Below are 15713 nucleotides of genomic sequence, written 5' to 3' on the forward strand. Positions count from 1 at the left end.
CTAATGTTATTTTAAGTATTCATAAAGGAGATGTAAGCTGTGATATGTAGAGAGACCTAATAAACTTAAAAGTACTGGGGTCTGTAGAGACCAGAGAATCCTCTCTGTGACTTACACCAAAAGAAATGAACCTAAACTGGTGATATCTTCATGCCATTGTCACAGTGTGGCAGTCCTGATGGAGCAGGGCTCTGCGTATGTAGAGAGACCTATTGAACTTAGAAGCATTGGGGTCTGTAGAGACCAGAGATCCTCTCTGTGACTTACACCAAAAGAAATGAGTGATCTTCTAAACTGGTGATACCTTCATGCCATTGTCACAGTGTGGCAGTCCTGATGGAGCAGGGCTCTGCCATTCCAGTTAAAATGATCCTGCTCTCAGCTGGGAGAAGTGTTAACTTGGCACCCACAGCGTGGATGAATACAGGCAGCATTTCTGCTTCATTCACAGATTTTCAACAGGGCTGGGAAAGAAGATGGAGAGTATTCAAATAGAAATGTGCTTTGAACTGTGGTTTTGTGTATTACAGGATGGGAGAAATTAGTGGAGTGGGTGACTATTGTTTAGTTCTGTATATTTCGACAGCTTAAAGATCAAGGAAATCCTGATTTGCCTGACAAGAGGGTTCTGTATTTAAATAAGAAATACATAAAATTTAAGTGTCAGTCTTCTTGAATTCCATTTGGTGAATGAGTTCTGATGTCCGTATGATACTTTTGCTGTTATTAATCTAATGTGACCCATATAGAAGGGTTGCTTTGGACAAATGACATCAAGACATAAAATTAATAAACTCTCCATGGGTGTTGCTAACAATGAGAGCTGGCAGTAGACAACATCAACTAGTTTCCCATGAGAAACAAAGAAATATCAAAGGGCTGTAAATAGCATTGCATTTTCTGTTTGCCAGATGAAGATGGGACATGTGGATGGTCTTGAATCTTTTGCCCATTTTGGCACATGCTTGCATTTTCACTGGCTTTAGCTGCTTGGTCTGAGACGTAAAAGACAAAATAGTGCTGTTACATGGTGAGAGAAGCCTCTCAGCATTTTAAAACAACAAAATCACTGTTATTCTTGCTGCTGTGACTGTTTTTTCTGAATAAAAAGTCTGACAGCATTTCTTTATTGCAACTCCTTCCCTCTAGACAGGATAGTCCGTCTTCCCCTTGCAATTTTGAGGTTTATTTGGTTCCCCTGTCCTGGTCAGAATTCATCATTGTACCCTCTCTCCTGTTTGAAAGGGAATGGAAGGAATCTCCCAAAGCTTTTGCTTGAGTTTGGTTTTCAGACTGAGCTGTTGCATATCTTGAAGAAAAGCAAAAACACTGTGAGAAGGATAACAGAATCCTCCTCAGTAGGAAGAATTAGGAAGTTTCTAATTTGGTAGTCAGAGTGTCACCCTACGCTTTCCCTGTCCTGCTCAGGATTCATCATTGTACCCTCTCTCCTGTTTGAAAGGGAATGGAAGGAATCTCCCAAAGCTTTTGCTTGAGTTTGGTTTTCAGACTGAGCTGTTGCATATCTTGAAGAAAAGCAAAAACACTGTGAGAGAAGGATAACAGAATCCTCCTCAGTAGGAAGAATTAGGAAGTTTCTAATTTGGTAGTCAGAGTGTCACCCTACCTGGAAAAGAAAGTTTAACTGAGAAGCCTCTCTGATTTCTCCATGTTCATGTAACCCTTGGACTTTGGCAGCAAGTGACCATCTGAAAGATAAAACCATCCCTCCAATCATGTTTAATTCAGCTAAAATAAATTATTGCAGGAAAAATGGTGTAAAATCCAAGGAGGCTGAAGCTTAGCATGGGTAGGGTCTGCCAGTGCCAAGTTATTTGTCTCACTGAGTTTCTCTTATTTTCTAATCCAATTTTCTGTTGCCACATAAGAGTTAATGTTCATAGAATGTTTCAGCGTCATGCTTTGATGCTTGGATACCCAGAATTCATTCTGTTGTGTACTGCTGGTCACTAAACTGTTGAGTTATTTATGTTTTGTTGGGATGAGGAATAACATTTCATTTCCAAAGGCCTTGTATTTTTCTTTTTTCTTTCTTTTATAGTTTGGGCACCAATAACTTGAACTCAGACTAGCTGCAGTAACATTTATTTGTGAGCCAGTGTCCTTGAGACAAAACAAACACATTGCTTTGCCTAATGTGGTTATCTTAACTATTCCAAAAAATATGCAAAGCATAAAGAAAAATGTTTTGCAGCCTCGTATCCTCTTTCTCCTGTGTTTACTGTTGCATGGCAAATAATATGCATTATGGTATTTAGTTAGCTAAGCTTTTGCTCTGTGGTCAACCACAAATTTTCTCTGGAGTCAATGGAAGATTCAAATACTGGAGGAATCTGTGTGTGAGTCAGCAGATACTGACCAGAGTTGGGTGAAAAATTATTTCTGTCTTTACATTTTAATGAATTCAAAATCTTTCTGGAAACTCGTTGGGATCCGTAGAAAGAGTGGGTTGTATAGAAAAGCAGAAAGAGACACTTCCAGTCAAATCTATTTTCAGATCTCCTTGCAAATTGAAGGTTGAAATGCCCCTCTGTGCAGCTGGGGCTGAATATTTGGGCTTTCTCTTGTGAAAATGTGGGTGCATTTGCTATCCTGTACTGTGCTGCTGCTGCTGCTCATGACTCTCTTTAAGTTGCTCTGCACCGAATGAATAATTAAATAATTATTTTCACCTTTTCTTTTAATGTAAGCTGGAGTGATTCCAGACAGTCCAGGCAGGAAACAATCCCACTCCTGAACACCCTTTAGGTTGATGACACGATGGTACTTACCAGAGATGCAGGATGTACATGCAGTTATTTTTACTTCATCTTACTTCTCTTTTCTCACCACTTAGCTTAGTGCCTAATTACTAGATAGATCTTTCTTTGATTCTGTTAGAACTGATGTATTTGCACAGCTGAAGATGGATATTTCTACAGGAAACATCGATTTCATTGACCTGGTTTGGGGAGGTTTGCCCCATCAACTGCTGTGTATTTTATCAGCACAATTGCAACTGCCTCTGGATATGAATTTCATATGAGTAATGGCCTAAAACATCTTAAATAAAATGTGTAACTAGCAAAGCAGATGGTGAATGAGAAAATAGGAGTTGGTTATGCCTGATAAGATTTTTGAAATGTGATGTGGAAGCTGTGTAGAGAAGAGCTTGGTAGCAGAAACCTTCTCTGAGGTCAGGCATAATAAAAGCACACAAGAAATGTGTAAGATGAATGAATGAAAAGCTATGGGGTACAGAGGCTAATGAGGTAGTCAGCCTTTAAAAATAGTTAACCTTTGAGTCCTTGGAATGTGTGAAAATCCTCAACTTAGTCTTTGGATGCTTTGGTTTTTCTCTGCTAAGTGACTCCACACTCCTGTTTGTTAAGTGAGGACTGCAAAGAAAAAATTCAAGGCCTTCACTGGTCTTGGACACAAACAAATTTCATTAAAAAATAGGACAAACCCCTAACCAGATGTAAGCAAAGTCTGCTTTAGTGTCAAAGAGAAGCAAGGCTGAACTTGGAAGGATTAACATGGCTCTGCTGAAACCTCCATTAAAAGGGTTTTTATCCTTCACACACGTGCACTTTAGTCATGCATACTTGTACAGCTAGCATGGACCTCAGCAGCAGAAGACAAAGTAATGAACAAAATTAACATGGTAGTCTGACTGTTTTTAATCAAAGAGGCATTGGTGTGAGAGAATGCCTTAAAAATAGGAGGTTCTGTGTGATGATGCCGATTCAGCTAAACTTTATGACCAAGTTCTTTTTTGCAAAATCTATAAATACTTTTTTTTGGGGCGGGGGGAAGGAGGGAACAGAGAGGGGAGGGAGGTTAGGAGGGGAATGAGAATGAAGTAAAACAAAATTCCTTTTTTTTTTTTTTTTTTTTTTTAATGGAATGCTAACCAATCCCTTGGCAACAAAGGCTATGTTTATTTTTAATTAAAAAATAACATAGCTGGGTTGACTTCAGTTTTCCCAGCTGCTATTCTTCCATCACAACAGCTCTCTGGCCTCTTTTCCCTTGCTGATTTCTTTCATCATTTGCACTTAGCTTGTATGTGTTACATGGATTTTATGTAATATTTCCTACCACTGAAAGCAAGACTAACAGTCTAAACAAGTAGCTGGGGCTCAGTCATCTTGATTGGGGGGGGGAAAGGAAAAGAAAAAAAAAAAAAATCCTTTTTTTTTTTTTTTTTTTTTTTTAATGGAATGCTAACCAATCCCTTGGCAACAAAGGCTATGTTTATTTTTAATTAAAAAATAACATAGCTGGGTTGACTTCAGTTTTCCCAGCTGCTATTCTTCCATCACAACAGCTCTCTGGCCTCTTTTCCCTTGCTGATTTCTTTCATCATTTGCACTTAGCTTGTATGTGTTACATGGATTTTATGTAATATTTCCTACCACTGAAAGCAAGACTAACAGTCTAAACAAGTAGCTGGGGCTCAGTCATCTTGATTCTCATCTACAGTACCTAAGCATGCCCTTCCTTTTGGAAAAGTTATAGGTGTGACCAGGATAACTTTTTTTCCATGTGCACATTCCTTGCTGTTTATATGAGGAGAGATTCAAAACTGCATTTTGAAGTTATGAGTTGTAGTTCATTAAAATGAATGGAGTGGGTTTGGCAAAGCTCAGGTATCACTGAGCACACAGGTAGTGTTTGAGGGCTGACAGGCAGCCTTGGTGGTTTTCCTCTGGATGATGGATTGCAAACTGCCAGGCTTTGTGTTTGCACATTGAGTGAAAAGTTAAAAAATAGACATGCTTGCCATGCCTTCTGTGACTCCATTCCTCCATCCATGGGGCAGAACAGGAAGAAGTCAGGGTGATGATCCATTTTCCAGCACGTGGTGACAAAGCTGGTTACTTTTGTAGTGGAGCTGATGGTGCCCATCTGTGACAATCAGTCCTCCTGAGAGGACTAAAATTTCAGTATTTGTGTAGGCATCTAGAGGCCCTTGAGTGTTCAGGCATATCTGCTCCTTTCTGCAGGCATTTTTAAGCTAATAAAAGTTGAGTTAGTAATGCTGTAGCCTTAAAGGGTTGGTATAGCAAGAATGTGAACAGGAGTGAGCAAATAAGCTGGAGAACAGTAGAGCTGAGGGAAAGCAGCAGATGAGCAGAGCAAAAAATGGGGCAAAACCATCAAGATGTGATGGAAATAAGATGCATGAAAACTTCTGGGGTAGAATAAGTGGATCTGAACTTAACCAGTTATCTCTATTAAACACTGCCAGCAGCAGTGGGAGCTGAAAGCATCCAACCTCCAGCTGTTCCCAGGCAGTAGCTGGAATAAAAGCAGTGGTTTGTTGGGTCACTGGAAGCAGCCTATGGAGGAAGATATATGTATTAATCACCAATAATGTGACTACTGGGACATTCTTTGTGATGCCTGATTTGCAAGCTTTCCATACCTAATAAAGCCACTTAAAAGAGTTTTTTGCATTGGTTTTTTTGTATTGTTCCTGAGTAAGTGGCATCATTCTGGTGCGCTGTGATACTTTTCCTCTGTGGAAGTTTAGCTCTGTTCATCTTGCCTCAGTCAAAATGCAGAAATTTGCAAGCCCAAATGCATATGAGTGCTTATAATTTGAAGAATTTTTGAGGTGCAAAAAGGGAGAGATTGGAGATTAATGGGAACAACCCCCAAAACTGATAGGATCAGAGGTAGGAGCTACCAGGACAATAACAATAAGGAATAGAAGGAAAAGGATCTGGGCCAAGACACAGATTTAAGTTTGGTATAGCAAGAATGTGAACAGGAGTGAGCAAATAAGCTGGAGAACAGTAGAGTTGAGGGAAAGCAGGAGAAGAGTAGAGGAAAAAATTGGGCAAAACCATCAAGATATGATGCAAATAAGATGCATGAAAACTTCTGGGATATTAAGTGGATCTGACCTAGATTATCCTGTGAGGAAGGTGGTAGAGAAGGGATGTAGAAAGTGAAGAGAATAATTTTTTTTTCATTTTTTTCTTCCATTTCAAAGTTTCTGGAGGATGGTTCAGCAAACTGGTGAGTGCTTCCTGTGGGAACTGGAATGCTGTGTCCTTCCCTTGTTTTTGCAATGGAGCAGCACTGGCTCATTTCCAGTTTCTTGTTTTGGCATGTAATGCATTACCCCTGGTAAAGAAGGTTTATTTGAGATAGTACTTAAAGATTTGACAATAATCAAATAAAGCACAATGCTTGTGGTCAACTTAATCATTTGTCCCAAGTCTTTATAGGTGATTAGAGAATTGAAATCTTTTGAGCTGAGTGTTGCTAGGAAAATACAGGATTGTCTTAGCAGGAAGGAGGTAGGAATTTAGAAAGTAAAAGTCAGTCTGAGCTACAAGCTGAAATAAATCCAAAAGAAAAGAAAGTGGAACCAAATGTTTCCCTCTACAAAATTTGGGAACACTCATTCTTAGGGTTTAAATTTGACTCCTTTTAGAAACCTTCCCCAAGGACTAACCTAGAAAATGGAAGCAAACCTTTTGCCTCATGGAGGGGATGTTCTCCAGGGACTTGCTGCTATCCTATCTCCACAGAAAAACCCATGTGAAGGGAAGCCACAGAAGAGGTTCACATGAACCTTCCCTGCTGAGGGAATGCCTTCATTTGCACAAAGCTCTTTTCTGAACTCTTTTTATTTTTATGGGAGCTGTGAGCTCCAGGATCCACAAATAGAAACTTTTAGTGCTGGCACTAATCCTGTCAATCAAAATTCTTCTCAGAAATGCCATTAATTAAACTTCCCTGAAAAGGATATAGCTCACAGAATTTTCCCTGCAGCCCCCTCTCTTCCAACACCCATCCCATTAGTGTGTTTCCATTCAATAGCTGAAGATGACACAGAAGAGGAGAAAATCACAGCTTTCACAAGAGATCTTTTTGTTGTTTCAATTTTTTTTGGCTTGTTTTGTTTCTTTTGAGCAGATTCTTTCATTTGAAATGTTGAATGATGCTAGCAGCTGTCAAAATATGCTTTAAAGCAGGCAGTTTCCATTTGCTGTCTGTTGGAAGAGACTATTTTTTGAATTATTATGCCGTATTTTTTATGGATTATTAACGACTTGGATTAGAGCTCTAAGCTTTCTGGAACCCTTTTCTGAAAGGGACAGCGAATTTGCAAGGAATTTGGGACTTTTTATTAGCAGTAAATAGTTTCCCTCAGAAGCACGTTCTGTAGCAGACACGCCTGTATCCACTGCCAGTGATGCAGGGGAGCTCGTGTTCAATTTCCAGATTAAAACCAGGGCTATCATCAGCTTTGGCTTTTAAATTTTCAAGTGTTTGCTCTTGCAAACACACAGTTTGAGAGGGGAATTCTCTCTTTCAGCTGTCTTCTCCTCGCTGCGCGCGTCGCTCCTCCGTTGGCAAGCGAGGTTTACGTGAGGACAAGGGGCTGCTCTGGAGCAGGTCTGGGCTGTTCCTGCTGTCCCTGATGTCCCTGTGAGAACAGCAGATCCTGCATGGAGCTGCTGAGGAGCACAGCCCTCTGTTTGCTCCTGTGGTCAGTAAGTGCTGAGCAAAGCAGGAAGAGAAGAGGAGTCTGGTTTTCTGCTAATGTGAATGCCACTGCTGTGTGGTTAGCAAATGGGTTCTGCTTAGTAGCACAAATGTGGCCAAAGAAGGAAGCAAGTGCTATATTTGCATGGCCAAGGATGCTGTTCCAGCCCACATCTGCTCAGATGCACACATGCTTTGCTTATTTGTTAGCCTCTACTTTGAGGAATTACCATGCAGAGATCTCACAATCTGCTTTCACTCGGTATGAGATGTACCAAGTCCTCCTTTTGGGTGTGTTTAACCTCAGGAAGCACTTGGCTTTCTTTCCTGTTTCATGCCAGGATGTGCAGAATGAAACCCTCTATGTGGGGCAGTCATTTTATCTGAGAGATGTTCACTTTTGTCGAGAGAGTATCATTGTGAATGTAAGAGGAGTGACTTCCCTCCAAAATATTCATGTGCCCTGCTGCTGTCAATGTACTACTCAAGTCAGTGTAAGGATAATTGGCATTTTACGATGGTGGAGGGGAAATTTGTCATTTTCTGAAGCTTTGATGAGTTTTTCACTAAGAGCATCTTAGCAGTGTGGCAGAAGGGAAGAGGAAGATCTTTCTCCCTCTCAAAACTTTTCCCCCAGGAGGTGGCTGCACCCTTCTGGGAGGCAGAGCTCAGGTACAGCAAACTCTGTTCAGCAGAGCATGTAAATGTGTGTTTAGCCTGAAGCCAGTGGGATTTGACTGTGGTTTTTAAATTTAACTCAAGCATAGTGCTGCGTGAGGTGTTTTTATTTGAACTGCTGTTTTGTATTGATAGGCTGTGTGCAAGTGTCTGGGTGAGCAGCTCACAGGTGTGAACACACCTCCCCTTTCCAGGTGATGCTAGAATTCCTTGGGCACCTTTTTTGGGTATCCTGGTGATGGATGAGTTTCAGGCTTCTTGTCTCCTCTGCTGCTGGCAACACTTATTTGCCAAATCCTGTATTGAAAGCCTTCTTCTTGCACCATGTCCAAGGAAAAGTTGTAATTGCTCCCTCTGTAATGTCTTACCAGGTAAATAAATTACATGACAACAGTGACAAAATAAAAATCAAAAGGTCTGGAAGAAGTGGGTATTCAAAGAAATATTTCACCTAGATTACTTTTTTAAAAGAAGGTTTGCTGCTGTCATTTTCGTGACTCGAGGGAAAAGAAATAATTTACACATCAGCCAATATTGAAGTCTATGGATAAAAATTCCTAGCTGTAACCAGGGTGAGATTCAAGCTTAACACTCTATGGCTGTCACACACTGTGACTGTGTCACCGTGGGAGTGGGGACAGATGACAAAAAAACCAACCAAACCAGAGTCTTCTTAAAGATGCCAGTGAAAGGACAGGAGGAAAAGGACAGAAATTGAAATTAAAAAAAAAAATCCATTTAGATGTAGGGAAGAGCTTTATTACTGTGAGAGATCAACACTGGAACAGATTTCCAGGAGAAGCTGTGGTGTCTTGGAAATACTCAAACTCTATGGTTGTGTTCGAGGTCCCAGGACAAGGGAAGAGATGAGAATTGTGACTCAGTGTTTCAGACGGCTGATTTATTATATTATGAAGTTATATTATATTAAAATGATATATTAAAACTATACTAAAAAGAGAGAAAAAACCATCAGAAAGCTAGAAAGGACAGGAATGGAATGATAACAAAATCTTGTGACTGCTCACAGCCTCGACACAGGTGGCTGTGATTGGTCATCAGGTGAAAACAATCCACATGGACCAATCTAAGATGCATCTGTTGGTAAACAATGCCCAGACCACATTCCACAGCCATCAGACAGTTAATTGTTTACATTTCTTTTCTGAGGCTTCTCAGCTAAAATAGGAGGAAAATCCTAGCAAAGGGTTTTCATAAAAATATCATGGTAACAAAACCCCAGCTGGACATGGTGCTGGGGCAGCCTGCTTGGAGCAGGGAATTGGACTAGGTGATCTCCAGAGGTGTCATCTAACCTCAGCTGTTTTGTGATTCTGTGAAACATTTGCTATTTTTACAGACTAGAGGAAGAGTCCTTTTGTCTCACAAGTTACTAACTCAGAGTGCAGTAGGTAGGCTGGGTTACCTCCTTTGTCACAAAGAATGCTCAAATGCACTTTTCAACTACTCTTTATGTTCCCACTCTCTCCTACTGATTTAATTTCATTTTCCTAAGTGGTTACATATGTGAGTGGGACTGAAACCCAGGTGTGCTATTTCCAAGACAGCTTTTTAACCATCTTGCTGTCAGGTTTGGGATTGCTCCATTGTATGGGAAGCAATGCTGAATACTTTGTGTGCACACCAGAGCTAACTGTGCACTAGGTGAGTGAGGACTCTGTCACAGGATTTTTTTTCAGTGTTGGCAGCTGCTGAACCTAATGGAAAAAGGCTGCCATGGAGATCAGTAAATATATGGATTCCACCTTTGACTCAGGCATTCTGGAAGTCACAAGCTGCTGTAGAGTATTTGTGGGAAGCACCATTATATCCTTTCCCTGTCCCTATGTTCTACTCTGAACATCTGATATTGATCACTGCTGGGATCTCTTGGATAAAATGCAATACCTGCAACACAGAGTTCGATAACTGGGCCCCATAACTTTATTTCCATTCAAAACTACCAGGTGTAAGGAACCAAATTCATTAACAGAGCAGAGGGGAGTGAAACCGTGCTTTTCTTTGTGTGTTTATGCATATATTTTTAATGGCCCTCCCCAACCCACATTTAAATGTTACAGGTCTGCTGCTGAATGACCTTGGATGTGATTTGTTTTCTCTAGTTTCTATAATCAAGAGAGCAGCAACTCCTGAACTTCTTAAGCCACCAAGTACTTCTGATCAAGCATTTTTAAGAACTTCTGATAAAAGCATCTCAGTTACTAAAATTGTGTTTAATGGCTACTGTCCTGTGTTAGCTGGGAATCTGGTGCCCCTGTTAGCTGGAAATTGAGTGTTGAATGTGCAGTGCTGGGTGTGTGCCAAGGTCTGGGGTGTTTTTAATGCCATTGCACAAATGAGAGCAGAACATGAACCCAAAGTTTATGGTCAGGGGAATTCGAAGGACTGAAGAATCAGTAAAAATGGTGCCAATTTTACCACTGATGATTACAGCCCAAAGTGTGTCCAAACCTGAGGGATGTTTATTGGATTGGAGGGTTTGGATTTATGGAGTCTGGTTTTTGACCTGGGCCTGAACTTCCTTTGTGCTTAAGTTGTATGGAAATTACCTGTTTGTTAAATTGTTTGTAACCCTTCATAGCCAGCTTACAATGGAATTGTGGTGAGAGAGAAGCTCTTTTGGAAGGCAAGCACTGTGAGAGAATATTTCAGTCATTTTATTGATATCACAAGTTATGTTGAACTTGATTCAGAAAAGTGTTGGTTTAGAACAGAGCAGATACAAGGAGAGCAGCAGAAAAGGTCTTCATGACTGTGGGAAAGAAAATCAAAATGTTTTTGGGGGTTGTCTCAGTTTTAGAAATCTTGAAGAGATTGCAAGAGAACAAATGGTCTGAAGCAGAAAAGGGCTTTTGGACCCAGGACACTCCAAAAGCATGATCTGAATGTCTTGAAGTTATTCCTGCTGAGAGTCAAATGGGGCACAACTAAACCATAGAAATGAGCAAAGTAAGATTTTCAATTTAGTGCAAAAGTTGGAATTAATTCAGTGACCTGGAAGGGCCATGTTATTCATGATTGAAGCTCTGGACTGCTCTTGCTGTTAGCAGGTGTAACCAGGGAGAGGAAGAAGAAGATTTAAAGTTCTTTTTGTTATTTTTGTACCCTGAAAATCAGGGTGGTTTTCTTACATTGTTCTTTTTTCTGATGTGATATATGCACAGTAATGCTCAGCATAAAATTGGGGTTGAGATCTCTTGAGTCTAGTACTGAAACTCCTAATACATTGGATCAAACTCCTGCCTTTGGCCACCCCAGTATTTGCAGTTATGTGAGTCAGTGACAGGTGTCTTAAAACCTAGAGACCAGACTGTAAAATTGTTGTTGAAATTACAGAACAGTCATTTGTATTGAGTCCTCAAAAGTCCGAGTTTCCAGTGAATAACCAGAAATGAATGCAAGTACCAACCCCATGCTATTACCTTAAAATGACTGAAAATAGGTTGGTTTTTAAATAATCCATTTCCTCTGCTGGCAGCAGATGTTCTACATGAATGTCCTTGGTTCTGAAGAGAACAGACCACTAGAGGCTCTCTGAATAAAGCTTGCAGTTTTTATTTTTACTCTGGTGTGTTTGTATACTACCAAAGAAGCAGCTGAATGCAGAAGGAAAAATACCCCTGTTCACTTAAGTTTGTTCTTTCTGCATTTCCTGGTGCCCATGGTGGGTTTCTACCAGGTCACCCAGGGATTGTTCAGGGTGGGAAGTCCATTCAAAAGCATGGCAACCGTTTCAGGGAGCCACCTAATATTCTCAGAGGACTCTTCCTCACCTTCCAAGAAGTTTTGAGTGTCACTGGCTTGTTTAAAGTTGATTGCTGTTTGTATAATGATCTCAGGGTTTCTTTTTTCCCTCCTGTACTTTTACTTCTGAAAAATGAATTCATGAATTTTGCCTGTAGAAATTCATTGCTATGAACTCTTTCCCCAGTTCGCAATACTGCCTTTTAAGTTTGATTAAACTGAATAGTTTTGTATCATCTACAGACTGCCATCTTACTGTTTATCTGCTTTTGCAGAGTACTTTTTTGAACATGTTTTATACTGCAGGGAATATCCTGTATCCTTAGGGGGGGTGTGCTGGAAACCTGGTTTTGCTGAGAAAATTCACTGCTGGTCAGACAGTGTGTTTCACCTTGTTCTAATAACAGGAGTCTGTATCAGACATAAAGATGTTTTAATGACTGACTTGGTTAAGAGATCTTGGGAGATCAACATCTCCTTTGTCAAATTCTAATTTCTAGAGCTTTTGGCAGTGGGTTTCTTGATGCTTTAAAACTTTTAAAGTTTTATTTCATGCCTAAAAAACCCCTGGCTTTCTAGGAGTGTCATTAAAGAAGACTTTACCAAAGAAAAATCAAGAATGCAGAGTAATTATGCCTTTGCTAAATAAGGTTCTTTTGTTTTTTTTTTCTATTTTTGTATAGCGTTCACCTCATTTTTCTGGAGTCGTCATTTTGATTCATCAAGCAGCTGGTTTGTTACTGAAAAGCTCAGAATATTTCCTCTGATTGCCTTCCTGTGAGTATGATCAAAGAAGTTACCTCAGACTTGCTTTCCTGTCGTATTCAGAAGCTGGGGGTTTTATTTGAGGCTTTTTTTTTTTTTTTCTTGTGTGTTTTCTTATTTCTTTGGTGGTTGATCCAAATTCCTGTGAAAATCAGTGGAGATCCCTGCAGCAGACCCTTGGCTCCTGTCCCTCTGGTGTCACTGACACCACTGATTACTTTGTTCAGAACTTAGAGTGGATTTAAAGCATTTCACGTGGAATTTTACCTTCAACTCAAAAATCATTGTGTTTTACAGTAATCATTTTGTCAGTGTATGGCCATTCTTTTAAAAGATCTGATTCTCCACTGGATTTTAGCAGGTTTTTTTGCAGTGGGAGTCTTAAATCGTATTTATTTGTGTTATGATCATATGCTGGAGTGCTGCTATCCTGTTGTGTCTTCTTTTTAGAGCAAGCAGGCTCTGAGAAGTATATGAGACCAACTAACTGTGTTTACTGACTATTTACAACATGGAACACTTAGACTTTTTTTTACAAACATTGTTCTTTCACTGCCAGAACAAGTGAGGGCTCACAAACCATTTAAAGGAAGTGTTTATAACGTGTGTAAACTTTAGCCCCTCAATATACGGAAATTCCAGACTGCAGACAAACTGTGGACTGGCTCTAAAGTTTAAGGCAGTGCCTGTGACAGCAGAATGATGGGTCAGAAATATTGCCCCAGCATTGAGTCAGCTCCCTTAAATACCATCATCTTCAGTCATTTCAGGGTACAATGAGCTTGTCACTGGTGGGGGACCACTTTCCCTCTGTGCCTGGGCCTCCTCTGTACCTCTGCCCTTCTTTTTTTGGCAAGAGCAGTGTGGAGGAGGAGAAACACACACAGCAGAAGGCTGGGCACTGCTTGCATTGCCTTTCATCTCCAGCAGCCTTCCCTCCCCATCAGGACTGCTGGGTCCCAGCCCATCTCAGCTGGTTTTGTCATCATCCTTGGGGAAGCAAATTTAAACTTTGTCTACACTTCTGAGAAGGTTTGTGCAAGTGCTGGATGGGCTGATAATCATTGCAGGCTGTTCTCTGCCCTGGCTGTTGTTTTGCAGTGCTGTGTTTGGTGGGGGGAGTGTTTAAAACTTTCGAGCCTTCGGTGGGGGGAGTGTTGAAAACTGAAGCCAGATGCAATCTGGTATTTCCAGTTGTAGGAAACGCTGATGTTTCGAAATTAGGATTTCTTTTTGATTCAGAACCAGCCAAAATGTTCTGGAATTTCCCATGGAACATTTCTTCCCATGAGATGTCTAGCTTTAAGTTCCCACGTGCTTCCACAAGTAGTGTGTTTATGAGGTATTTAAATTCCTGAAAAGTATGGATCCAGGCAAAGGAGGCCATACTGTCCAAAAGCAAGTGGGGTCGTAAATGGGAGTCTTTTTTCCCTGTGCTAAGGATTGGATATTCAAAGAGAGCAGTGACTGCCCCCAGAGCGTTTCTGATACCTCAGAAGTTGGAGTTGTATCTGTAGACAGGTCTGAGCATGCAGGCTGTGGTGTTGAAGGAGGCACTTACTTCAGTCCCTCAAAACTGAGGCTGAGCTGGAGCTGGTTCCTTATTTTAGTTCATGAATTGCATCTGAAAATCCATCCTCCAGGGACTCGGTCATCTTCTCCAGGTGCAGAATAAATGTCATCTCTCTCATCCTGAAGTCCCTCTGGTTCTTGCCCAGCACTTGTCAAGGTGACAAAAGAATTCTGTCACAAGGAAGTAAAAGCAAAATCTGATATTTTCCGTACTTAACCCTCACTTTCACGTGGCAAATCTATCTGAAGAGGGTGGTGGGTTTTAGGGGATGTGAATGAAAATGCCATGGAATAGGCCATTAGTTGCCTTTAGAAAATCATTGAAACAAATCTTGTGGACTAATACACTCATTTGGAAAGTTAAACAACCAGCCTTATCTCTGTAATGGAAACGAGCCACATCTCTTTATCTGAATATAAAAGGCAACAGTTTAGTATTATCATGACAGTCCTGTTAAGTTAGCTCTGCAATACAGTCAAACCTGACTTTGGAAGGAAATCTGACATGCTTATATTCATTACTTCCAAGAATAAGTGCTACCTTCAAAGGTTAAGGTTCAGAGTCACTGGATAGGGATGATTGCTTTTTATTTTTCCTTGGAAATGTTTGTTTTGTTGAAAGATGTTTGCCATTAGGAAACATTGTGTAAGAATGGGTTTAGTCAGTTTTTCTCCTAAATAATCATTTAGGAGAAAAGCATTTTTGTAGAGTCTCTGAAGATATTTTCTATGGCTTTATGAGGTAAAGTTAGATGAACATAGGGTCTTCCTTCTCCCATCCTACTACTCTCTACTCTTGGAAAAGGAGGGGCAGAAGTCAATCTTGCCCATGTTTTCCTGTCACTTCTGGGACCTCAAGTGACCTCTGAGTACAGCTGGGGCACTTTTTGGGAAAAGCTCTTTTGTGAGAGATGAGAGCCTGGTGGGTTTTGGGTTGCTGAGGAGGTGTTACAACTGTCTGGAGTGGCTGTAAAGCAAGCCAGAGCATCATCTAGATATAGAAAGTTATTCTTCATTTAAGGGTGAACCCAAACAAGTAAACCTGTTGTGACTCATCCCAAGTTTTGGATGAAGAACATTTTTTATTTTTCAGAAATTACAGCACCTAGGAATTGTAAAATGGACACACTGGGTAGCTGAAGAGAAATCTGCTTCTGCTAAACCATGCCTTGTCAGACAGAGATTTAGAAACATTTGAAAACAAAAAATATTAAAAAAATTCTGAACAAGCAGAAAGGTCATGTGCAAGGGCAGAATCACTGCTGTGCTCAGAGTGAAGGGAGTGGAGCTGATTATTTGCATCTTCTCAGTAGGCAGGGAGCAGATCCAGCTCGCTGGAGAGGAGGTGGCAGGAGCATGCTGCACTTCGGCTCTGCTCACTGGCAGGGAGTCCCTCAGGGAGCAGTGACAAGCACAGCAGA

The 15713-nt window shown here is 40.6% G+C and overlaps 1 protein-coding gene across 5 annotated transcripts in view; it reads left to right on the forward strand.

Moving 5' to 3' along the window:
• The window catches only part of CALD1 (caldesmon 1), a 171555-nt gene that overhangs the window by 57673 nt on the left and 98169 nt on the right, over window positions 1–15713 (forward strand). For 4 of the 5 annotated variants that reach the window (XM_041484370.1, XM_041484374.1, XM_041484376.1 and 1 more), the window contains exon 3: window positions 12639–12732. The exons of the other annotated variant lie outside the window; for it this stretch is intronic. The gene's annotated coding sequence lies outside the window, so the exon portion shown is untranslated. The remainder of the gene's footprint in view (window positions 1–12638; window positions 12733–15713) is intronic. 5 annotated transcript variants of the gene reach the window in all.

This window comes from Pyrgilauda ruficollis, unplaced genomic scaffold (genome assembly GCF_017590135.1).
Source record: "Pyrgilauda ruficollis isolate IOZ18807 unplaced genomic scaffold, ASM1759013v1 scaffold66, whole genome shotgun sequence".
Taxonomy (NCBI): domain Eukaryota; kingdom Metazoa; phylum Chordata; class Aves; order Passeriformes; family Passeridae; genus Pyrgilauda; species Pyrgilauda ruficollis.